General features: G+C 45.3%; 1 protein-coding gene across 1 annotated transcript in view; it reads right to left on the minus strand.

Annotated features, from left to right (window-relative positions):
* GHR (growth hormone receptor) overlaps positions 1 to 26,816 on the minus strand; it is a 342,139-nt gene that overhangs the window by 158,951 nt on the left and 156,372 nt on the right. The window contains exon 3 of the mRNA XM_088469447.1: positions 12,095 to 12,161. The gene's annotated coding sequence lies outside the window, so the exon portion shown is untranslated. The remainder of the gene's footprint in view (positions 1 to 12,094; positions 12,162 to 26,816) is intronic.

Consider the following 26,816-nt stretch of genomic DNA (forward strand, 5'->3'; position numbering starts at 1 on the left):
ATACACATCTATGACACTATATACAGGCATAGGACACTACACACCCAACATGGCCTGACCACTGTACATGACCATGATACTATTATATTACACTCTATACAGGCATAGGACACTACACCACCAACATGTCCTGACTACTGGCCATGATCATAATACAGTTCTATTACAGTATATACAGGCATAGGACACTACACCCCCAACATGGCCTGACCACTGGACATGACCATAATACTATTATATTACACTCTATACAGGCATAGGACACTACACCCCTAACATGACCTGACCACTGTACATGATCAGAATACTATTATATTACACACTATACAGGCATAGAACACTACACCCCCAACATGGCCTGACTACTGTACATGACCATAATACTATTATATTACACTCTATACAGGCATAGGACACTACACCCACAACATGACCTGACAATTGTACATGATCATAATACTATTATATTACACTCTATACAGGCATAGGACACTACACCACCAACATGTCCTTACTACTGGCCATGATCATAATACAGTTCTATTACACTATATACAGACATAGGACACTACACCCCCAACATAACCTGTGCATAGAACATTATCATGATACAATTCTATAACATTTCATACAGTAATAGGTGTTATCTGCTTTGTGCCTGTGGAGGCATTGCCCCCAGGACAGAGATCTTCTGATCCCTTCTCCCGTAGTTGTGTCATCCTACATAGGTTTTTGTCAAATGACACTCCCCTGCACAGTTGCCAGAAATGTTGTTAAGTTATAGCGATAGCTACCACTTCACTTCCAAGATGGTCACCGGGAAAGCCTCTTTTCGCAGCTGATGTCCCAACAAATGATCTTTGCTACATAGTCCCTCCCCCCAAAATTCAACATCGCCGAGGATGGATCAATTTTCTATTAAATATGGGCAAGTGCAGAACCTTCCCAACATGCCCTGATCACTGGGTGCGAGTCATTACTCATAGACATGATGGTAGTAGAATACGACTGCATTTTACTACTGTAACTCCCTTTTAGTATCACATACTGTGAACTTTGGGCCTGATTCAGACCCACTCGCGAGCGGCTGTCCGCTCGCAAGTGGGTCGATGGTCTGCACTGAGCATGCGCACGACGGAGGGAGCTCCGTCATGCGCATGCGCCAGACGCGACGAGCGAAGGACTTTCCTTCGCTCGTTGTGTCTGATCAAAGGGGGCGTGCTGTCGATGTTGATTGACAGCACGCCCCCTTTGGTGGGCATGCCGGGGGCGTGCCTCCCTGACGGGGGCGTTCCCAAGGGAACGCCTACCATCAGAAGCCGGCCCACTGACATCACTAGTGATGTCAGTGGGAGTGATTTTGGCTCTGATAGAGCCAAAATCACTCCGGGCCTTGTGGTTGAAAACCTCAACCGCAGGCTCCGGTTCGCAGTTTCGATGGTCGCGATGGTCACGACCATCGCGGCCATCAAACTGCACGCTCGTATAGGCTGTGGGTGGTGACCCACAGCTATACGAGCGTCCAGGAGGACGCTCCATAATTATGGAGGGCGGCCCTCATTCAGAGCGTGCGCTCTGCTCAGAGCGTACGGCTCTGAATGAGGGCCTTTATCCGGCAAATGAAGAGAAAGAAGTGGTGTCAAGGAGATAAGTTATACCGGAATGTAGTCGGCATCCCAGCGGTCGGGATGCCGGCGGTCAAAGCTCAGTGCCGCAATCCCTACAGCATTCTGAATCCCGGCTCCAGAATCCCGACCACTGACACCCTGACGGTGAGTATTAGGGTTAGGCTTAGGCACTAGGTGGAGGGTTAGGCTAGCTTAGGCTATGGGAGGGGAGATTTAGGGTTAGGCTGCAGGAGGGGAGGATTATGGTTATAATAATTACAAATATCTGTTGGTATTCTGACTGCTGGAATGCCGTTCCCAACCTGTTATACTAGGCACATAACTGGGGAAGTTGCATTTATTTTATTTTTTAACTGATAAAATCCCCCCCCCTCATCCAAACACACTGCATGACATTGGAGTATGACTGCAGCAGTTTTATTATAAACAAATTCCATATACAAAAAACTTTACGGTTTCACATGTCCTATTAAGGCTTCATTAGACATGATCTGAAATTTCACAAAACCTACTGAATTTCTGCCACTCAAACTCAAAAAAGCAATGAAATTCCGATCATTAAGGTTGATGCCTTAATGGGGGTGTTCCTTGTGCAATACAGATATGGTGTGCCATCACATCCTGTAGTTAACTGCAGATTCCATCACACCCTGTGCCATCACACCCTGTGGTTAACTCTCACAGTGAGATTGCTGTCACTCACAAAATGATGGAGGTATAAGCCGTTATGTGGCACACACATCCCACTTGGTGCCCACAATCTTCCCATTCAGTCACGACAACAATCCCACTGGGTTCCAACATCCTTCTCACTTCATACTGTACATCCATCTCATTCTGAATACACATTCAGCTCCCTAATTGCTAAAACTATTATACTCTGTCTATGCATGTACACTTTCTTCCCGTATACGCCTCCATGCTGCTATAACTTCCCCAATCCCTACTGCTGTGTGGTCTCCCAACTGTGCTAGTCTGCATGCCCTCATCTGCACCAATCTGTCTTTCCCCATCCTCGCCGCCCTGTCTTCCAGCATCTATGCCACTCTGTTTCCTTCAATCTGCACCACTGCCTTCCCCCCAGCCACGCCGCTCTGTCTCCCCCTCGTCTGTGCCAATCTCTCTCCCTCATCTGCACCACTCTGCCCCCCCCAACTGTGTCACTGTCTCCTCCCGCCACATGCGCAAATCTGTCTTTCCCCATCCACGCAGCCCTGTCTTCCTGCATCCGTGCCACTCTGTTTCCTTCCATCTGCACCATTGCCTTCTCCCCAACCACGCCGCTCTGTCTTCCCCTCATCTGTGCCACTCTTTCTTCCACACTCTGCACCGCTCTGTCCCCCCCCAACCATGCCACACTGTCTTCCCCCCCAACCCCTACCACTGTCTTCCTCCCCATCCACACAAATATGTCTTCCCGATCCCTACTGTTGTGTTCTCCCATTTATGCTAGTCTGTATTCTCTCATCCGCACAAATCTATCTTTACCCATCTGCGCTGCTCTGTCTTCCAGCATAACTCTGTACCCACCATCCATGTCACTCTGTCACCTCAAACCGTGCCACTCTGTCTTCCCCCCTATTTGTGCTGTTGTTTCCCCCCCATCCGCACCACTGTTTTCCACCCATCTGCATCACTTTGTTTCTCCCACCTATCGGCACCACTGTTTTCCACTCATCTACATCACTTGTCTCCCCCCCTCTCTGTACTGTTTAATCTTCCCCCCTCTCCACGCCTTTCTATCTCCCCCATCCACACCACACTGTCTCCTTCCCCCATCCACACCACTCTTATCCCATCTATGCAGCTCTATCTTCTGCTCAGACCTCTTTTCCTCGCCCGGTCCCGCAGGCTGCTCTGTACTGGGCTGCATGGTCTCCAGTAAGTGCGAGAGGGTCCCCGGGCTGGTGTACTGTACGGTATATAAGGGGGTCCAGCTGTGTGAAATATCTGGTAGACTGCAACAGAAATGTGCACCAGGGAGGGAGCGCTCGCTGCCTCTCACAGCCAGACAGGAGCATGCTCCCCGTGGGAAGACACAGGCGGCTCAGTACAGTGGCATCACTCTGGGAGATCGGCATCACAACCAGAGGCAGCAGGAGTTTCGGTGTGAAGGATAGAAGTTGTAAGATGTTCAGCTGCCTCTTCTTGTTGGCGCCTTATTACCTGCTGTCTGCTATCCCCTGCTGATGTGTTTCATCTGTGCAGCCCACTGCTCCCGAAGTCCTGAAGTTTAAGATTCGGTCATTTCCCCCTGCCCTCCGCCCAGAGACATAATCCGGAGCAGTCTCCTCCTACTGACCCTACATGACACACCCCTTTATCATCACTCTGAACTTTCCTTTCCATATGCAACCTTTACCCCAGTAGTGTCCCTTATACAGTACCCCTAGTATGCAATGCCCCCAGTAGTGGTCCCTCTTATGCAGCCCCGCATTAGTTCCCCTTATTCAGTACCCCAGTAGTGGTCTCCCTTATGTAGTGCCCCCCCCTATTAAGTGCACCCAGTAGTGGTCCCCCTTATGCAGTGCTCCTTTATGTACTGCCCCCAGCAGTAGTCCCCCCCCCTATGCAGTGCCCCCAGTAGTGGTCCCCCTTATGCAGGCCCCCAGCAGTGATGCCCCCTATCCAGTGCCCCCTGTAGTTTTCCTCCCTATTTAGTGCCCCTAGACTCTCAATGGCTGCTGGTTAACACACACATCGCTGCCTCACTGGCGGCGATGTGTGTGTTACTGCACAGCCTGAGACTGCCCGCCTCCCACCCCCCTCCTGGCGCTATTGGGTAAGCACTCAGGGGGAGGGAAGGTCTCAGTTGTGCAGCAAAGGACTGGCGGTGGGTGCAGGGAAGCCTAGCTCTGGTCCTACGGCGCCCAGGGCACACGCCCTGCTCGACTCCCCTTAGTTACGCCTCTGCTGCTGACTAATAAGCATCGCGATGACCATCTGCGCATGTGCGTTGCACTTTTACCCAGTAGGGACTCCGCAAAGCCTGGAAGGCTTCGATGGGTACCCACTGCCTGCAATAGGGACCGTACTGCTAATGGCATCTATTGATGGCGTAAGCAATGCAGTCACAAACAGCAGTAAACTGAGCTGTTTCCTAAATACAGAATGGAGCACATAACTCCTTAGATGCAGACTGATTTGTACTAATAGTTACGCTTTTATTCAGTCTTAAACAGCTGCAGTTTAAATGAAATTTGTTGAAATAAGCAATTCTTATTGTTCCTCCTTAGCGAGTGCTAAAGGTTTATGGCTCATTGTAAATAAAACCCATAAAGAAGTGTAACTGTTCTGTCATATTATAGTTTGTTGTTGCTCAGACTCATCATTTATCAGCGCTGTGTGAATCTAAGGCAAGTGCAGCGTGACAGCGTGCTGTGCAATTTAGTACTGCCCTGCCGCCAGTTCAGGACAAAATATTACTTTACTAGGTACTGTATAGCTGCAACCCAGCTGTACAGCAGCTGAAATGTACAGTATACACTCTGACGGTGTACTAGATTATACAGGCTAGTCATTATTTGCCCACTGCCGAAATACATCTATAGATTGTTGTCAGATTTGCAGAGTCCATGTACTGCAACATTTCGATGATTTAAGGCACAGGTTCTCAAACTCGGTCCTCAGGACCCCAAACAGTGCATGTTTTCCAGGGCTCCTCACAGAATCACAAGTGAATAATTAGCTCCACCTGTGGGTCTTTTAAAATGGGTCGGTGAGTAATGAATACACCTGTGCACCTGCTGTGTGACCTGGAAAACGTGACCTGTGTGGGGTCCTGAGGGGACCGAGTTTGAGAACCACTGATTTAAGGTATCATTCTCAAAGAGAGCAGTCATGGCATAAATAAATCTAGAATTTATGGGGAAAATTAAAGAACTGACTGTTTTGTTAAAGATTGTTGAGTAAAATTCCACCTCCGTTAGCAGCAGCACTTGAACCCATGAACGGTGAGAAGAAACCTGGGCCACATTGTGGCCATTCCTGGTGGCCCTTCCCTCCTAGGCTGCACACGAAGTTTTGTAAAGTGCTGATGATGCAAGTCCAGCCTGGCGCAGGCAACCTAGTAGGAGTGTGACCGATTGGATCAATAGGAAGATACTGGTTAGCGCAGTCACTTTCCTTCAATAATTTGGCTAAGATGGAGCGACAGGTGGAAGGAGAGTTCAGAGCCCCACCCATCCACACAATGACTGATGACAGGCTTCCTCTGGTCTTGGCAACCATGCCAGAATACCAGAAGGATATAATGCTCCCATGTAGTGCTCCTGTTGACACAATCTCTGAGACACCAACAACTACAGCGTTCAAAACGCAAGACAATTATTTACTGGTGTTACACTGGTGTTATTAGTGTACACAAACCCCAATTGTCATTGATTAAAAGTTAATAGTACTTGCAGCCAAAAGTGTACAATTACCCAATTCTCAAGAACTAATGCAGCTTCCTGATTCAGAAGATATAAATAATATAAATAGGTACTTCTCTCTCTCTCTCTCTCTCTCTCTCTATATATATATATATGTATATATAGCTAGTGTTCTATTAAGGCTGTTTTATATACCTATGTAGTGAAAGGGTAAAACCGAGCCTGCACATCCCTAATATAAATACAGTGTCTTGCAAAAGTATTCAGCCCCAAACAAGTCAACAGATTTGAATGTATAATAAATAACATGCTGATTGCTCCAAACAGTATGTGAACCAGTAGGCTCTCAAGGTACTTTTTCAAAGTACTTCAAATATGTTTGCATAAGTATTGATACCCTGCAGTCTAATACTTGGTAGAACCACATTTTGCTGCCATAGCAGCTTTAAATTTGTCAATGTAAGTTTCAACCAGGTTTGCAGACTTTATGGGAGTGATTTTTGCCCATTCTTCCTTGCAGATACTCTCCAGGCTTTTCAGGTTGGTTGGATGACACTTGTGGACTGCAATTTTAAAATAGTGCTACAGATTCCCAATTGGATTGAGATTAGGGGCTATATTTACAAAGTGGCGACTTTTGTAAGCCACTGCTTCGTAAATATAGCCCCAGAACTTTGAAACGGCCATTGTAGAACTTTTGCCATTTTGTTGTTCAACCAGGTCAGTGTTGCTTTGGCCTTACTCTTAGGATCATTGTCCTGCCGAAAGGTAAACTTTCTCCCAAGCTTTAGTCTTCTAGCCAACTGGAGCAGGTTGTCTAGCATTCTCTCCTGCCAGTTGTCAGCAGAGCTCTTGATAGGGTTAACTGATGTACAGATGTGTTCTCATTCACTCTGCGTCTTCATGCCATACGGCAAAAAGACTGAGACGCTCTGACTTGCGCATGCCAGATCCACTGCACAGGTGCCGGGACCGTCTGCGGATGAGTTTAGGAGCTGCAACTGTTTGGAGCCTTTTTTACGCAGATCCAGACTCAATCACACACAGTTGTACAAATGTCCCACACCATAGTGGTGAAAGGGCCTGATTCAGCAAGGATCGCAACTGCGATCGCGGCTGTGATTATGCAGGCAGTCTCACTGCGAAGATATGCTACTCCACTGCGATCGCTATGCTGTTGCAGCACAACATAAGGACGCCCACTTTACCTTACACACATCCGTAATGTTTAGCAAGACTGCGAAACCATCGGTAACGTTGAGTACCATCGCAGCCTCACGCACACTTGCACAAGCTCTGACCTTACTCATTAATTGCTAACTTCGCCGCACACAGTGAGTACACAAGCTGTATAAGGCATCGCAGTGGAAAATGTATGCACGCCCATGCTACGGCATTCAAACGCACTGCCGCGCCTGCATTTCGCCGACCAACCCCCGTCACCGCCTCCAAACGGTACTTCCTGTCAATCACTCTGCGATGGGTCTGCGTAGTCACTGCAATCGCAGTCCCAATCGCAGTGCAGTGTTCGCGCACACGCACTGCAATGCATACGCATGCACAAAACGCAACAATCGGCCAATTGCGTGCGGAATCGCAGTTGCGATCCTTGCTGAATCAGGCCCAATGTACGCTAGCCACGCAGTTCTGCTGCTTCCGGTTGTTTTATTGATGTGAATAAGATGCACATTTTGAGTGAAAAAGATGCTTGGTACGGCCAAGTTGCATGGGACTTGGTGCGCCGAGAGGGGCTATTTGGCGCGACTGAAACCACAGTAAATAAGGACATACTTGTATTTTCACTACAGTCTCAGCCACTGAACTCTGCAGCTACTTCAAAATGATAGCTGGCCTCTCTATGGCTCCTTCTTGCTCTGATGCTGAGATTTGAAGAACGGCCTTGGCTAGGCAGGGTGATATGGTGCAGCTTCATTACAATTGCTCCAATAGTGCTCACTTGATAGCATTTTCCTATCTTGTACATGTCTATAATTGTATCTTTCATTTTCTTAGAATGTTCTTTGGTCTTCATTTTCACAGCATTCCTTCAGATTATCAGTATGATCAGTGCTATCTGAATTAGGAAGACCTTTATCCATAAAAGTTTACCTTTTGTAATGATTCACAGTTTTGGGTAAATTTATGAAGAATCGAGCTAAGTCGAGATGATCATCTCAGGAGAGTTTATGCATGATTTTCAACTTTTAAATGGACTAAATGCAAAGTCGGGTGAGTTAGAGAGAGATTTCTCTCATCTCACTCATAAAACTCGGGTGAGATAGCAAACTCGAATCTTATCACCATCGGGCAAACTCGGAAGTACTTGTCACCTAAAAGATACAGCTCGCAAATTTACCAAGAATCGAGATGACAATCTCGGGTGAGTGCCTGCGAACTCTCCCACAAATTGAATTTTTAAACACCTCCAAGGCTGCGAGTTTGGGTGAAACATACACAAATCATTGTGATTTGTGTATGTTTCTGCCTGTAAATGTTTTAAATAGGGGAAATGTAAAAAAAAAAGACATAGGGTCCCCCCCCCAAAAAAAGGCTAACCAGCCCTGGACTTGTCAGCCTGTCCTGGTACCTAAAATTACGGGGGAAAAACGAGTAGGTTTCCACCGTAAATTAGGTACCAGCACCAGGCTGCAGGGCCAATCCTGGTTTTAATTATAGGGGGGAAAAAATTGCTTAGGTGTCCCCATATAATTGAAACCAGCACCGGACCCTTTCTAGTGGGGGGCTGATGCCACAGCCAGGGGAGCCCTTTCACTGGGCTCCCCAGCCGCAGCATCAGTCATGACCGCTAGTCAGCCCAGGCCAGAGATCCCTGGGGAGTTGGGGACCCCCCAATGAAGGGTTCCCCTCTCCAGGGCACCCCTGGCCCAGGCTGATAGCCCGGGGCTATCCCCGCTACCTCTGGGCGGTGGGTGGCAGGTTTATAGTGTATGTAGTGTGTAAAAATAAGAATTAACAATATTGTCTTTATAGTGGAACTACAGGTCCCAGCAAGCCTCCCCCGCTTGCTGGTCCTTGGAGAACCACAAGTACCAGCATGCGTGGCATTAAGGGCCCGCTGGTACCTGTAGTTCACCTGTAAGGAAATGTGTAAAAAAAAACACAACATACACACCTTATATATAGATAGTATAGATTTATTACACACATCCATCTATCACACATACTTACCTTCCACCATATGTGTCTGTCCTCTTCTCCAATGTAGAATCCGTGTGGAATGGCCCGCAAAAAAATATCATATACTCACCTCCATCCTGGCGCTGGTCTCTGTAGCATCCAGGGTCTTTGCAAAATAAACAAAACGACTTACCCGAACCAGAGCGGACATGTGTAAGTATATGCTGTTGAATATACTTACACTACGCGAACTGACAGATGATCGTAATCATCTGTTTTTTCTCACGGCCCACTGGCCAATCAGCGGCCGCTTTAAATGTACGGCCGCTCATTGGCTGGGACCCACGTGAACCCAGCCAATGAGCGGCTCCTCCATTGAAGTCAATGGAGAGCTGCAGGGTAACTAAAGTTTACTTTGCGGTTTCCACCATTGACTTCAATGGAGGAGCCGCTCATTGGCTGGGACCCACGTGGGTCTCAGCCAATGAGCGGCCGCTAATGTGAAGCCGCCGCTGATTGGCTCGCGGCCCGGTACTAATGACAGCTCATTCCCATGAGCTGTCTTTCGCATACTGTAACAACATGCTGAAGCGTGTCGTTACAGTGTGTGTCCGTGGGCCTTATTGGTTTTCTGCGGAGAAAAACGTAGGACAAAAGGTGAGTATTGGTTCTTTCTTTCAGGTACTTCCATAGGATACTTTACGGTGACAAGGGGATGTGAACATCTGACAGCAGGTAAGTATGTGTGAGTGTGTATGTATGTATGTAATAAAACTTTATTTTCATTGTGTGTGTGTCTTGTGCTTTTTGACACATTTCTTTACAGGTGAACTACACGTACCAGCGGGCCCTTAATGCCCTGCATGCTGGTACTTGTGGTTCTCCAAGTACCAGCATGCGGAGAAGGCTTGCTGGGACCTGCAGTTCTACTGTAAAGACAATGTAAAAACTTCTCTATTATTACACTACACCTACACTATCAACCTGCCACCAACCGCCCAGGGATGGCGGGGATAGCCCCGGGCTAGCAGCCTAGGCCAAGGGTGCCCTGGAGAGGGGGACCCCTTTATTGGGGGGGTCCCCAACTCCCCAGGGATCCCTGGCCTGGGCTGACTAGCGGTCAGGGCTGATGCTGCGGCTGGGGGCCCAATGAAAGGGCTCCCTGGCTGTGGCATAAGTCCCCCGCTACAAAGGGTCTGGAGCTGGTTTTATATATAAGGGGAACCTCACGCAAATTTTTTTCACCCTATATTTAAAACCAGGTCTGGCCCTGCTGCCTGGTGCTGGTTCTTAAATTACTGTGGAACCCTACACATTTTGTTCCCCGTAATTTTAAGAACCAGGACTGGCTGGCAAGTCCGGGCTGGTTATGCTTTAGGGGGGGACCCTATGTAATTTTTTTGTAATAACATTTAACCCGTTTCTTACAGGTCCTCACAAACAAGCAGCCAGCACATATCTCAGTGATATGTGCAGGATGCTAGCTTGGGAGAGATTTGCAGAGAGAAAACACTGCAATCTCAGGTGAGTAATCTCATCTTCACTTGCAACTCGGGGGAGATATCTCGATCTGCTTCACCATCGGCCAACTCACTTTCAGCTAAACTCACTTCTTAGTAAATCTGCGAGATGAAAAACTGGAAAATCACCCGAGATTCGGCTATGCTAATCGAGATTAAGAAAAAACGAAACTCAACCATTCTCGATTCTTAGTAAATTTACCCCTTAGAGGCCAATTGAAAGCCAATTGTTAGGGCAATATCTTGCATAAACTTGAAGCTTCTACAGCACATTAATTGAATACTTGTGCAAGCAGCATTTTTTTTCAGTTTTTGTTTTTAAACCAGCAGAAAAATAACAAAATATGAGTTTGAAAGTTTACATTAAGAGCCTACTAGTTCGCAATAAAAATATAGTCTGGAACAATCTATGTAAGCGTCCTTTGTAATATAGACAAATCTGTTGACTTTTTAGGGGGTTGACCATTTTTACAAGCCACTGTACATACTGTGACACTGACACCTTCAAGATGACCCTTACAAAGTAATTTTTTTATTATAAGAGTCTGTTTTATTTGTCAGGATGGCAAACAATTTGTGGAAAATAAACATTTTCTCCTTGGCGATCCCTTGCACTAAGCTAATACCGCTCACCTCTCTTTTAGGTTGGCCAGCTTATCCAGCATTGATTGCCCCACCCACAGTACAATATCAGCTTTATAAACCCTAAGCTCCACTCCAGCTCTAACCTAAGTAACTGATAATAAACCCGTGCATTTGTCGCAATGAGGTTGACAGCTCCCTACTAAAGGCCCCCATACATCAGAGATGGATTGCAGCAATCGTGCAATTTGCAATCGATTGTATATAAAAATCTTTCCCTTTTTCAATCGATTTCAGATTGCAGAATAGCCACAATCGATTGAAAAAGGGAAAGATTTTTCTACACGATCGATTGCAAATTGCACGATTGCTGCAATCCATCTCTGATGTATGGGGGCCTTTACTTATATAAAGCTGACCAGCCCAGGTGTGCTATTTGAGTTGTCTGATTGAAGCCCCTCCCTGAGATCAGCCAGCAGGAGTGAGACCAAAACCTCTACCAAATACACATGGTAAGTCCCTTAATTTGCCACGATATATTATAGTTGCTATAAAAGTATACCCCTTTTGGAAATCGTTACTTTTTTTTTTAAGGAATTTTTACCATTGAACAAAATTAAATCCTCTGTAGTTTTAATAAACCATGTAAACTTTCATTAGTTACATTGTGGATGTGGTGACACTATAACAGATTCTTCCCCAGTAGTTATCCGCAAGGCTGACAAATATCCCATGTGTTCCCCTAGTATACAGTGCTATGAGACATTCAAAGTACATCTCAAATTATTTGGTAATTTCTTTTTGCTAACTCACCACACAAGACATGTGCCAATGTGTGAAAAGTAATGCTTACCCTACATCCACAGACTGGAGATAACACTGTTTGGATAGTCTGGCACTTTCAAGGCGAGATCACTGTCCTGTAAGAACAAAAAAAAAAAAAAGCAAATTACATAATCTTCCCATTACGTGATACAAAACTCATCAGCACAGCTGGGAACTTTATATAGATGAGGGGGGGGGGGGGATATATAGGAGATCAAAGCAATAGATCTCCTAAAATGGACCACACAATCCTAGAAAGAAGATATAATCTACGTAGTAATGATACGTCATGAATCTTGAACACAAACTTTACCTACCAGCCCCAGTTGGGAATTAGGTCCGTCGGGGTTCCGCTGTCGGTATTTGATCTGGTGGCTATTCAGCCGCCAGCGTTCCTGAAGGAACGCCAGCCGTTTGTGGGCGGCCCTACTGACATCTAATAGAGCCGGAAGCTCACTGGGGCTTGCGGCAGACGAGACTCTACCACAAGGGTCTCGTCGCAATCCCTGATGGTCGCGATGGTCGCAACCATCACCTGGCCGCTCGCTGAAGCTGTGGGTGGTCACCCACCGCTTAGCGAGCAGCCAGGAGGCCGGGTTTTTTAAAACAAAGCGGCTGCCCTGATTCAGAGCGAGCGCTCGCTTTTTGCGAGCGGCTCTGAATCAGGCCCTATATTCCCTACAACATGTGCTTACACACTAGGGTTATTTTTTTTTTTAGTTGGTAGCCAATTAACCTACCAATAATTTTTGTGGAGAGTGTGAGGAAACTGGAGTACGGGGCATTGTTTCTTCTTCTTAAGGCCCCCATACATCAGAGATTGATTGCAACAATCGTGCAATTTGCAATCGATTGTGTATAAAAATCTTTCCCTTTTTCAATCGATTGCAGAATTTCCACAATCGATTGAAAAATGGAAAGATTTTTATACACAATCGATTGCAAATTGCACGATTGTTGCAATCAATCTCTGATGTATGGAGGCCTTTACACAGATTTGGACTCATTTCTACACAGATGCTGCAAATCAAATTGATCAGTGCCAGCCAGCAATGTAACTTTTGTTGCTCCCAGTTTATTTCTGTATGCTAATAAGATGCACATTTTGAGCATGATGCTCAATGCGGTCGCTTCACCCGGGACCTGGCGTGCCCAGAGGGGCTATTTGCAGAGACTACAGCAACAGTTTATAAGGACACATCTGTACATTACATCACTATTTCTGCTAACAACAAAAACCCAACCCCTCAGGCTTTTCTACCCACATCCATTCTATTTCCAAATCCCACTATATACATAAAAGAAACACTCCAGTATCTCACACAAGACGCTGCAAAAACCTTAATTTCTGTACTAATAGTGGCCGATTCAACTAGACGCTGCTGCCGGCTTATAAGCGCAGTTATGGTAGGCTGGTCACTGTTCGGACCTCCATAGGCTGCAAGCAGAGATCAGCCCCATACGCATCCCGCGAGGCTGACAGACGTTATTTTGCTGGTCCTAACGGCTAATTGAATTCAGCCCATATTCGCGTACATTGACTATTGCAACTCTCTCCTTACATACAGTACCTAAGCTGTTTCACTGAAGACAATCATACTGCATGCATTAAGAGCAGAAATAAAACTAACAGTCTATACCAGTGGTTCTCAAACTCGGTCCTCAGGACCCCACGCAGTTCACGTTTTACAGCTCACCCAGCAGGTGCACAGGTGTATTCATTACTCACTGACACATTTTAAAATATCTACAGGTGCAGCTCACTATTTCACTAGTAATTATGTGAGGAGACCTGCAAAACATGCACTGTTTGGGGTCCTGAGGACCGAGTTCGAGAACCTGTGGTCTATACTATCTTTTATAACTGAATTAATACATGTGAGCTGAAATCTCTAGCTCACGTGTGGAAAGTAAAAACAACTTTAACGTTAGCCCAAAAATGTAACCAAACGCTAATGTTGGTCTGCAGTTCAGCACTGTTTTCACTTCGTTTTAAAACGCTCACAGTCCATTTTAGATCCAACCCACTCTCAGGGGTATATTTGCTAAAATGTGGGTTTTTAGAAGTGGAGATATTGCCCATAGCAACCAATCAGATTCTACTTAACATTTATCTAGCACCTTCTAGAAGATAATAGCTAGAATCCGATTGGTTGCTATGGGCAACATCTCCACTTCTAAAAACCTGCACTTTATTAAATATACCCCTCATAGTCAGTGGCCAGGGAGAACCTGGCGAGGGTCAAGCTATTATTTCAAGCATGCCCAGAGGAGACATCCTTGCTAACCCTTTGACCAATCATGTAATGGCTATAACATAAGAAAAAAATTGAATAGACTTTAAACACTAGTGTGAAAATATCGGAGCTAGTATTCCTCATCCGGCTTTATCCATGCTCCAGCATGGCTCTGATGATGGGAAGTCATAGTGGTGGAACAAATGTGAGTGCAGGGGGCAGTGGCCAGGTACTCCCTCCATCAAAGTTGCCCCAAGCCTTCACCAAAGACCTGGGCACCGCTCCTAAAAGAACAGAGTGGAATACTCTTCTGAATGACGCTTGGGCAGTGGGTGCCCGCGTGGCAATAAGGGCATGGGGCCCATAGCGAAGTTTTGCTAAGGGGCCACCTTGTGGAGTCAAACAGGACAAACCGCTCTATATAGAGATTTGTCCAGAGAACACAGTGACTTATGCTGGCGCAAAGCAAAAAAGTGTGGGGTCTGGCAGGTTGGGGAAACACGAGTGCTTATTTATACAGTATATCAAGTTTTATGGCTATTTCATTTTCTTGCAGGTCATACTGTTACAGCTAGTAGACCCTTTGCAAATTGAGGAACTCAAATGGCAGATTTGTGGAAAACAAAAAGCAAATATAAAATCCCTGTGACGCTAACACTGCTTTACTGCTCTACCACTTCCTAAGGTCGTAATTACCTGGAATTACCTTTAATTACAGTACATACAGTATAATGGTTAGTAGGAGAGAGAGCTACTTAATGAGCATTGCAGTTAGTGGTGGATTAGTCTCATGGAAGCGTTAAATTGGTTAAAGTTGTATTGTAAAACTGGGTACACACTACGCGATGTGTGTTCCCAGGGATGGTACGATGCGATCAGGATAATCTCAGTAAGACTGCGCTATTAATAAAAAACCTCTAAATTCTGAAGTGGCAGAATATAAGTAGCAGCCACGGCTCCGTTAATTATAAAACATGATAAACGGAGCCTTGACTGCTACTTATTTTCTGCCACTTCACACTTTAGAGGTGTTTTATTAATAGCGAAGTCTTATTGAGTTTATCCTGATTTAGGCCCTCATTCAGAGCCGTACGCTCTGAGCAGAGCGCACGCTCTGAATGAGGGCCGGGCTCCATTTTCATGGAGCGTCCTCCTGGACGCTCGTATAGCTGTGGGTCACCACCCACAGGCTATACGAGCGTGCTTTGTGATGGCCACGATGGTCGAGACCATCGCGACCATCGAAATTGCGAGCCGGAGCCTGCGGTTGAGGTTTTCAACCGCAAGCTCCGAAGTGATTTTGGCTCTATCAGAGCCAAAATCACTCCCACTGACATCACTAGTGATGTCAGTGGGCCGGCTTCTGACGGGAGGCGTTCCCGTGGGAACGCCCCCGTCAGGGAGGCACGCCCCCCGGCACGCCCACCAAAGGGGGCGTGCTGTCAATCAACATTGACAGCACACCCCCTTTGATCGGACACAACGAGCGAAGGACTTTCCTTCGCTCGTCGCGTCTGGCGCATGCGCACGACGGAGCTCCCTCCGTCGTGCGCATGCTCAGTGCATAACATCGACCCACTTGCGAGCGGACAGCCGCTCGTGAGTGGGTCTGAATCAGGCCCTTAGTCTGTTTAATGGGTGTTCACAAACCCCATGATATAAGATAAGCAGCTGAATTTGAATGAATTAACCATACATTGGAGCTACGGTGGATGACGGCGCGATGTGTAGTTACATGCTGCATGTAGCAGCATCGCATCGTCCCATCTACTGTGCTGCACAGATGATGCATTGAATGACCCGCGTCATCGGGCGTACGCACTGTGCGTTCCGCACGATATATATCGTTCTCATCCACGTCGGAACGATATATCGCGCAAAAGATCGCGTAGTGTGTACCCAGCTTAAGAGCCAATCTCTTTATTTGTTCATTTAAGTTGTAACTGTTATTAATTTTCAATATTAATGTGTTCTGCCAGCACTAGTGTATCATCCAACCCCAATAAATGTGTTGCATCTGTATTTCTTGATTACTGTTAATTGTATTGTTGATGTTACACTGTAAAAATGAGTCAGTCGTATGGCCCAGGACATGAGTGACACACAACCATTTTTTAAGTTATAGCCATGAGGTCAAAGGGTCAACAGGAATGTGTCCCATGAAGTGGCGCCAATGTTTGTGTCTTTTGACGCTATCGTTTAACGATGCGCCAAGCGATATTTCAGTGTCTACGGGCACTGAAAGTGGGCGTCTCAGTCTTTGCACATGTGGACGCAAGGATGTACAACAGGCAGGGTTTGTAGAGGCTTTAGCATAAAGTCGCACACACAAACCTAAAAAAATGTGATATTGTAGTTTATAGGCTATGCTTTTGCCATCATGAGTTGGTGTCAGTTATCTGGCAGCAAGTTCGCTTGATACATTTTGCCAAACAGATGTATCTACATACAACTATCCTCCAAGTGCTACAAGTCGTTTTACACGCGAGCGACTTTTTCCCTTCAAATACGTCTTATTCGCAAAGCATATAAGGACGCACAGGCAGCTTCTGCTGATTAAACTGATATGCGGCATGCCTATATTCTGTGCGCGACTGCGGGTGTATCTGCAATGCGAAATGCTATGTCATAGTGTCAGTGGCTGTGACACTGTAACGTAGCGTTTCGCCTGCAGATACACCCAAAGTCGCACACAGAATATAGGCATGCCGCATATCCGTTCAATCAGCATAAGCTGCTTATGTGTTCCATTCACATCACTTTGTGATTAATACGCTAAAAAGTTGCACGAAAAAAAGCTTGGCGCTACTGAGTTGCGCCTAAGCATGGCATGACTAGAAGGGCTGTTTAACGCACAAGGAGACTAGATGTATGTGGACACATCTGTATCGAAGTCTTCATACAAACCTATGGGGACGGCACATGCGATCAATAGAAAAGACCACAGCGGATGCCCTTTAAATGCATAACCTCTGATAATTATAGCGGAAATCCTCCGAATACTGCTGTTTTTAAATAATGTTTAATGTTGTTTAATAAATATATATATATATACCCTAGAGAGAGAGAGAGGCTGATCACCTCACAGTAAAAAGCATAATGAAGCAGAGAAAAAAGTACTAAAGTGTCCCGGGGTCAGCAAGCTCTTTGTATTCTGAACCTCGCAACCAATTCAGGTTGTAATAATTGCATGTGGGACCAAAACAATTTCCACCGATGAACATCTGATCACAGTCGACTGGTAGAAAATGCGGACAGATGATGACTGTGATCCGACTGTATGCAGTCGTCAGAGCCGTAACTAGACTTTTTGGTGCCCTGTGCCAGAAAGAGCATTGGCGCCTCTCTGACCTGTGGTGCCCTGTGCGATGGCACCGGCCACACTACCCTAGCTACGGCCCTGGCAGTCGTCATCTGACTAATCCAATTGTGCCTCCTAGAATACAGCCGTAAAGCCAAGCGTTGCCAATTTGGAAACTGGTCTAGTCACTTGGCACTCATACCCAATGTATAGACAAAGCTAGCCTCGCTATCAGACTGCAGGCACCAGCTACGGACAAGGATACTGCTCAGTGTGAATGCTAGCTCTCATCCAGAGGGTTAAACTGAGAATATAATTGGAAGTTTCCTTCGTTATACAGATGAAAGGTCTTCCTAACCTTCACAGTTTATAATCTAAACATGTAACAGACAGAGGCAAATAGCACGGAATTCATTCATTAGACGTGTTGACTCTGTTGCCAAGTAAGTTCAAGCTGCAGAGAATGACTTATAATAAGGTTATAATAACATTGCTCTATATTTAGTAAGTGCAAAAAGTTAACCCAGTAGATAGTAGAATGCCAATGTTATATCTGCATTTATCTTGCTGCATTACACAAAGCATAAAGGTGAACAGCTGCCAAACACTGGGAGGATGTATCACATTTCTAGCTACACGTCTCCTGGCTGATCTCCCTCCTAGTAGTACAGTATACCGTGTACAATGCTGGCTCACAGCCGATTGGGAGATGTCAAAGGCTTCAATGTTTTCATAATGTAGTTAATATCTTAGAGGCATATGTATCAAAGCTTGATGTGAAATAAAATTGTGAGATATATATCACCAACCAATCAGCTTCTAACTTACATTTTGCAGGCTGTGTTTAAGAAATGATAGTTTGGAGCTGATTGGTTGGCGATATATATTTCACATTTTTATCTCACATCAAGCTTTGATACATATGCCCCTTAATATCAGAGAGGTCTAGTTTGACACTTCAGGATCTTGTCTCTGCTGATATCTCGTTGAAATCAAATTTAATAAAATTTCAAATAAATATATACTATATATATATATATATATATATATATATATATATATATATATATATATATATAGTAATGCAGTCGGCACTCCCAATAGTTGTTAACAGGCTCTGGTGCTCTAGTCCAAAGAATCATGCAGCCACAAATAAGAACAGCGCATGGAGGCTTGCAATAATCAAAATTATATATTGAGCAACATTTCGGGGTGCAACCCCCTTTCTCAGAAAGGGCGGTTGCACCCCGAAACGTTGCTCAATATATCGTTTTGTTTATTATAAGATACACATACAAACGTCCCATACTGTTATTTCATTTGTTAATACATTTATCAACACCTATTAATACATTTATCAACATCTAATATATTGTACTGATTTTTTAACAAAGCCTCCACAGATTATAGTGATCTGTGCAGTGCTTTACCCAAACTCATCTGAAGCAGGCAGGTCTATTATTTGGGTGGGTTTGCCATCGTTTTACAGTCAGTATTCATATCTGCCTTTAAGTATGAATCAGCGTCTCCCATGAGGTGTAATATATACCTGTAGTTTCAAAGTTGGAAAATTCCAAAGAAAGAAAAAACGTGTTTACATGAAACGTGATTTACGCAGCTGTTCTGTCACCTCTGAATAACAGCAATATAAGGGGGTTTCCCTGGCAACTCCGGTTTACATAGTTGAGCTTCCCTGCTTATAGGGGTTCTCTTCAGGACTGCGTTTTGGCAACAAGCTTATGTCACCTCTATAGAAACATTCATGACTTAAGAATTTGTTGAATAAATAGTCATTTTTCTCTTGATGAAGTCGTGTACAAAACCAGTTATTCTGCTTGAAGTATGAACCATATTAATGTAACTTAGGTTTAAAAGGGAAAATATAGATGATGTATTGTATGAGATGAGGTTATTTTTGCTTATTTGATTCATAATTGAGCAGTGTTATTCCAGCATTGTCCAGAAGTTATACCAGCATTGTCCAACTTTGGACCATGGTGTTCTTTGCCTCTAAACCAGAGGTTTCCAAACTCAAGGCACCATAACAGTCCAGGATTTAAGGATATCCATGCTTGGTCACAGGTGACTTAATTAGTACCTCAGTCAATTTGATTTAACCACCTGAGCTTAACCATGGAAACCTGTAAAACCTGAACTGTTGGGGTGCCTTTGTCCCAAGCGCCGCACTGTGAATGCAGGACAAGACGAACATCGGGTGTGTGTTCGCTGAAACTCCTCCTACCTCCTGTCCTTCATTCCGGGATCTTTCTGGAGTCACTCCTGCATCTATTTCCTTCTGGTGCGAACGCTGCTCTGATGCTGGTGATAGCGTTTCACGTGTTTCCGGTTTTGGTGTTGTTTCCTGTAATGCAGTTGAGTACCTAGTCCTACTGTCTGCTTCTGTTACCTGCCGTTTGTGTCATCCAGGTGGCACAGTCCGCATATCTACTACCTGCCGCTTGTGTCATCTAGGCGGCACAGTCCGCATATCTACTACTTGCCGCTTGTGTCATCTAGGAGGCACAGTCTGCATATCTACTACCTGCCACTTGTGTCATCTAGGCGGCACAGACCGCATATCTACTACCTGCCGATTGTGTCATCCAGGTGGCACAGTCCGCATATCTATTACCTGCCGCTTGTGTCATCCAGGCGGCACAGTCAGCATATCTACTACCTGCCGCTTGTGTCATCCAGGCGGCACAGTCAGCATATCTACTACCTGCCGATTGTGTCATCCAGGCGGCACAGTCAGCATATCTACTAGCTGCCGCTTGTGTCATCTAGGCGGCACAGTCCACATATCTACTTATCTACTACCTGCCGCTTGTGTCATCCAGGCAGCACAGTCCGCATATCTACTACCTGTCGCTTGTGTCATCTAGGCGGCACAGTCCGCATATCTACTACCTGCCGCTTGTGTCATCTAGGCGGCACACTCCGCATATCTACTACCTGCCACTTGTGTCATCTAGGCGGCACAGTCCGCATATCTACTACCTGCCACTTGTGTTATCCAGGCGGCACAGTCCGCATATCTACTACCTGCCGCTTGTGTCATCCAGGTGGCACAGTCCGCATATCTATTACCTGCCGCTTGTGTCATCCATGCGGCACAGTCCACATATCTACTACCTGCCGCTTGTGTCATCCAGGCGGCACAGTCCACATATCTACTACTTGCCGCTTGTGTCATCCAGGCGGCACAGTCCGCATATCTACTACCTGTCGCTTGTGTCATCTAGGCGGCACAGTCCGCATATGTACTACCTGCCGCTTGTGTCATCTAGGCGGCACAGTCCGCATATCTACTACCTGCCGCTTGTGTCATCTAGGCGGCACAGTCCGCATATCTACTACCTGCCGCTTGTGTCATCTAGGCGGCACAGTCCGCATATCTACTACCTGTCGCTTGTGTCATCTAGGCGGCACAGTCCGCATATCTACTACCTGCCGCTTGTGTCATCTAGGCGGCACAGTCCGCATATCTACTACCTGCCGCTTGTGTCATCTAGGCGTTACAGTCCGCATATCTACTACCTGCCGCTTGTGTCATCTAGGCGGCACAGTCCGCATATCTACTACCTGCCGCTTGTGTCATCTAGGTGGCACAGTCCGCATATCTATTACCTGCCGCTTGTGTCATCCATGCGGCACAGTCCACATATCTACTATCTGCCGCTTGTGTCATCTAGGCGGCACAGTCCGCATATCTACTACCTGCCGCTTGTGTCATCTAGGCGGCACAGTCCGCATATCTACTACCTGCCGCTTGTGTCATCTAGGCGGCACGGTCTGAATATCTACTACCTGCCGCTTGTGTCATCTAGGCGGCGCGGTCTGCATATCTACTACCTGTCGCTTGTGTCTGCAAATTCACGCTCAGCCGTTTGTGTCATCCAGGTGGCACAGACTGTACTCAATGTCCTAGAGTGCGCAGTTCTGCGTCCAGCTGCTTGTGTCAACCCGGCAGCACAGGCCGCAATCCAGCATCCAAAGTACGCAATCCAGCGTACCACTGCTTGTGTTAACCCAGCGGCACAGGTCCATCTTCAGACCACCACAGCCTGCCAAGGTTGCTACTCGGCCCAAAGGCCGCATCTTGTTCTACGGCCCTCAGGCCACAGCCAATATAAATAACTGGTAATAAATTAGCATTGTCCTAATGCTATATCAACATTGTCACCAATGTTATACTAGCATTGCCCTTAATGTCACACTGCATTTTCCCCAATGGTATTCTAGCTTTACTACCGATGTTCTTCCAGAATTGCCCCCAACCTTATTGCAGTATTAACCTACTGCCACTGTATCATTCTGGTTCCCCTGAGAGACGCGAGTTACTGACTGTCTTCATCTTTCCACTGGAGATAATGGGCTTTTATTTGTAACTAACAAGATTTCTTACATACAGTATTGTGCATTTTTCAGCTGATGCTGAGTTTGTAGTGAAATGTATAATACTGGGGAAATAAACACGGAAAAATTGCGTATTTGTGAGAAGATCTGTACGCATGCTCAGATGTTTATGCCTTTGCACCGGCAGCGTATACAGCTGTGTACGGCAAGCCATCATCATCAGGGTACCGGCAAATGTGCGCTTCCTTGCTGGTGCACTTGAGCCGAGCGCCCCGCCACAGATGTCTTCACAAAACATGCATTTTATGTACACCACTAATGAGACAAAAGTACAGTGCACAGCTTCCCTGAATAAGGACGCTGGCATTTCATGTAGTTCTGTGCGTGACTCAGACACTAACCTGGGTAAAAAGGCAAAAGACAGGGGACCCTATTCGGAGATTTACGCTAATGCAATCGCAACTACAACCTCTCATAGATCGCAATTGCGAAAATATGCTAATGTCTTCCAAAGCTTGGCCGAGCATAGGGACACCCGCTGCTGCCTTCTCATATCCATCCGATGACGCAGAACAGCGCAAATATCAGGAACATCGACGCAGGTCTAGCATGCAGAAAGTCTGACCAGCCACAAACACTGCGTCTCTCCTGAGACACTGAAAAAAAACTTTAATTCTGAGAAGATCGCAATGGTTAATTTATGGAATGGCGTGTAAATGGTCAGACACGCCTGCGTTTACCTGTTCACCCCCGATACCTCCTCAAAACGCTGACTTCCTGTCGCTCACTTTGAGAGTGAAACCTCTGTGCGAGCGTAATCGCATACCAATCGATGCGCGTGCGCAGTACAGGTTTCACGCATGCACAATGGCTAGAAATCGCTCAATCTACGGAAATATCGGTATTGCGAGGCCCATAGGTCACATATACGAGTGACCCATGCCTTGCCTCGCAACAATTCCTCTGCAACAAAAATACTGTACTGATCCCAATGACCTACTATAGTACACTATGGGGCCTATTCATAATCCATAATGGGCCCGTTACATGTGCGGAAATGCTAGTTTCCGCATGTTTTATTTAACGGGCCCATTCATTGTTAGGGACCCGATAGGGCCGCCTAATATTCAGCAAACTCTGAAATCTGAACATTTTCGGAGTTTGCTTCCAAGAATCAATGCCATCTCTAGATGGCGCTGATTCCTGGCACCTCGCTCCTGCCTATCTCTATGCCGCCTCATCGCAACCTTTGACTGTGCACTTTTCAGTGCAGCCGTCCCCGCACCGGAGCAGTAATGAATAGCTCCTGTACTTAAGTATCCATCGCCGCAACTTGCGGCGAGTTGGATACTTAATTATCGGCTGGCCACTGATGATGAATAGGCCCCTATAAGTGAAATTATATACAGCTAGAATGCAGATAACATACAAAATCAGGAAAAGTACTTAAAGTATAGAGACATCTATATGATGGAAATAAATAATGAGAGAAGTAAATTGATTTGTATATTACTTTGGTTCCCTTATCTGAATAATGCATACAAAAGAATCCAAGTTATGCACATATTTCATTAGATTTGTGTTAGCAGTAATATGTATTGATAACCAGTGAAGTGGAATTCAGCAGATGCGTGGGTGTACCGTGTACACATAAAATGCAGACTAATAAAATATCTGTACGTGATAATAAATGAGAAAATAGACAAATCTTTTAGGCGCATCTCAAACACTTTTTTTTTCTTAAAGGAGAAGTGTTTAAAACAAAAATAATGCAGAGTAAATGACCAGGGGTATAGCAGGGAGGGCTGGTGGTAAACTGGTCTTCCCAACCCCATCCCTCCCCTTCCAAAAGTAACCTGACACAGACCTATCCTTGTGTTAGTGCAGGGGTAGGCAACTTGCGGCACTCCAGCTGCAGTGGAACTACACATCCCAGCATGGCCTGCCACAGTTATGCTGTTAAAACATGCTACAGCTATTGACATGATGGGGTATGTAGTTCAACAGAAGCTGGAGTACCGGACATTGCTTACCCGGTATTAGTGGTTTCATGAATCTTTTAAAAAGTAAGAGAGATAAATCAATTCATGTGTTAAAGTGTAACATCTTGCAGGAACTGCCCTATTTATATTTGTGTCCCTGTGAGTATCTGTTACAAATGGAGTCTCAGATTTTTTTTTCTTTATTGTAACATAATCACACTTCATTTGCTCTAAGTGGGGAAAGCAATGGTCAGTACCTGTTCATTTCTGTAGCCAGCCAACGGAGAAAATAGTCAAGTCAGGTGTTTGAGATGCACCTTCAAGATTTATTAATATAACAAATAACACTGCAACACCATTGCAATACTGTCCAAAAATAGATACAGTAACACAGTATTTGCCATATGCAGTTTAATTAAATAACTATGGCCTGATTCAGAGATGTACGTTCATCTGAACGATGAACGTACATTTCCGATTGTTAGGGGCCTGCGCAGGACCTGCGATCTCGCTCACAAGACCCCCCAAGCTGAAGCATGCTGCGGCATTCGGGGGGCGGAGCGAGGGCGTGTCTGGTCACCGATCCCGGAAACGGGGGCGCGTCGCCCCCGTTTTCCGGGATGCATGAGGCCAGGGTCTACGTGGACAGACACAGATCCCTGGCCTCTTACGTGAGCAGTGCCGGCCTTCTGTGCATGTGTGACCTGAGTTCACGCATGCGTACAGCAAACGGTTGCATTGTGCAGAGGCTGTGGATGAATCCACTCGGATCCCTCTTTGCAACCCCAGAACTTCTTCCCATTGGAAGGAGCGGGGGCACCATCAATCAGCACCACCTGAAGGTGGCGTTGATTCTCGGAAAGCAAACTTCAAAAACTTTCAGTTATTAACAAATAACCATTTTACATAAAACATGCAGAAAATAGCGTTTCTGCATGTATAGTGGGCCTGTCCGGGACCCCAGTAAGTATCCCTAATAGTATCTGACTGTGACCAGAGCGCCATAATTTTAATACGTCAATGGTATCACACTTCTTCTACTGCCACCGTCTGTGACAATTACAAAGAGCCGCAGGTCCCCAAAACACTCTACAACACAATTGCATAGGCTCAACGACACAACTCCCACGTAGTTAGTTGTTAGCTCCTTGCTAGCAATGAATTACAGTTACAGCATAATAACTGCGCAGGCTACCATGCAGTTAGCTTGTCTACCCGATGCTTCTAGCAGTTAACAACGGTTATAGCGTAACAGTCTATTAGCCTCCTCACAGACTGGGGTTTGGAGCATATATGAATTAGAATTCTACTTTATTTACAAAAAGGCGTACAATGCTTAAATCAAAAATTTTTAAGACAACGGTCACAAAGTTACAGGTTGTTGCAATTTCAAATAGAAATAGACTTACAGAGTGAAGATAAATCTGTCTAAGAGGAATGGAAGGAAAATGCAGGTAACAAACTTCAATGCAGAAATTGATCCCTCAGTCTGAACACAGAACAAAAAACTCCAATACCTTTTATCCCCTGTGCCCCCACCCTTGAGGTGTCATAACCAAGTATCTGCTGACTGGCTAATTAAATCTGTGACCATCCCAGGACTGCCCAAGTCACTTTTAACCTAAATCCAAATAATTGGGCATAACTTCTTCTGTGTAATTATTACCTAAGATATAGGGTGTTCACATTAATTTTTCTTATTTAAGTTATAATATTAGTGTAAATATGATGCGTCTGTGATGGGTGAAAGGTTAGATCCCTCCCTTCTCTGAACCTATACTTCTGAGTGATTTACCAATTACACCCAGCCTGCGTATTGATTTCAGCTATTCGTATATGATTTTCCAAGCTTCCATCTATCATTGAAATATCAATTTTATGTCATAAACCAGATGAAAGATTATGAGGCTTTTGACCTGCCTATATCAAATCACAACTAAGTGGCCAGATGGCTATGCAATCTACATGTCTTGTCAGATAATTGCAGTGTCCTGGTGACAAAGTTACCGTAAGTGAATGTACATTTAAATTGGGCATCCTGGCTTGATGAGCATACTAGCATGCTAATGAAACTTCCTACTCATCTGTGTACACAGTAATCAATTAATCTATAAACAGTTCCTAAATCATAGTGGAAATAACATTCTATAGATAGGTGTGAGGCAGACTTATAACTTACATATCGACATGACACATAACTCTCAAGACCTTAATATCTATATTTCTCCACAGGGCCGATTAATGTTAGTGAATAGGCTAATTGTCTGTATGACTTGTCAGCTGTATTCCAGTTGTGTTATATATTATTTTAAAATTAGTGCCTGAGTTAAATTAGGTCATCATGAATGTTTCCATGGCCGTGGTGATTGCTCTTTACACCTAACATGCACAGTGTGCGACTCAGCTCACAGTGTGCGCACAGTGCACAATAAATGTGACATGGATGCACGCACTGGGAGAGAAGTATTAGTAACAGGATGAGAGGGAACGGGGAGTGGGACGCGAGAAAGGCGGAAGGAAGAGGGTGGAGACCAGGCAGAGAGTGGGGTGGAGCGGGCTGGGAAGTGGTGAGTGAGATGGGGGCAGCAGCCGGCAGAATTTGACCCGACAGATGCTGGGTCCATAACTACAAGCATTATATATATACGCGTCGAAGGTGTCTGGATCGGCACTCGCAGAATGATACAACAGCAAGGGTGCCTTCAGTAGCAATAATTCATATTATTATTAATAATTCATATATATATATATATATATATATATATATGCAAAAGTTTTAGGAAGGTGTGGAAAAATGCTGCAAAGTAAGAATGCTTTCAAAAATAGGTGCTAATAGTTTAATATTATCAATTATCAAAATACAAAGTGATT

Source organism: Taudactylus pleione, unplaced genomic scaffold (genome assembly GCF_031769625.1).
Source record: "Taudactylus pleione unplaced genomic scaffold, aTauple2 ptg000092l, whole genome shotgun sequence".
Taxonomy (NCBI): Eukaryota; Metazoa; Chordata; class Amphibia; order Anura; family Myobatrachidae; genus Taudactylus; species Taudactylus pleione.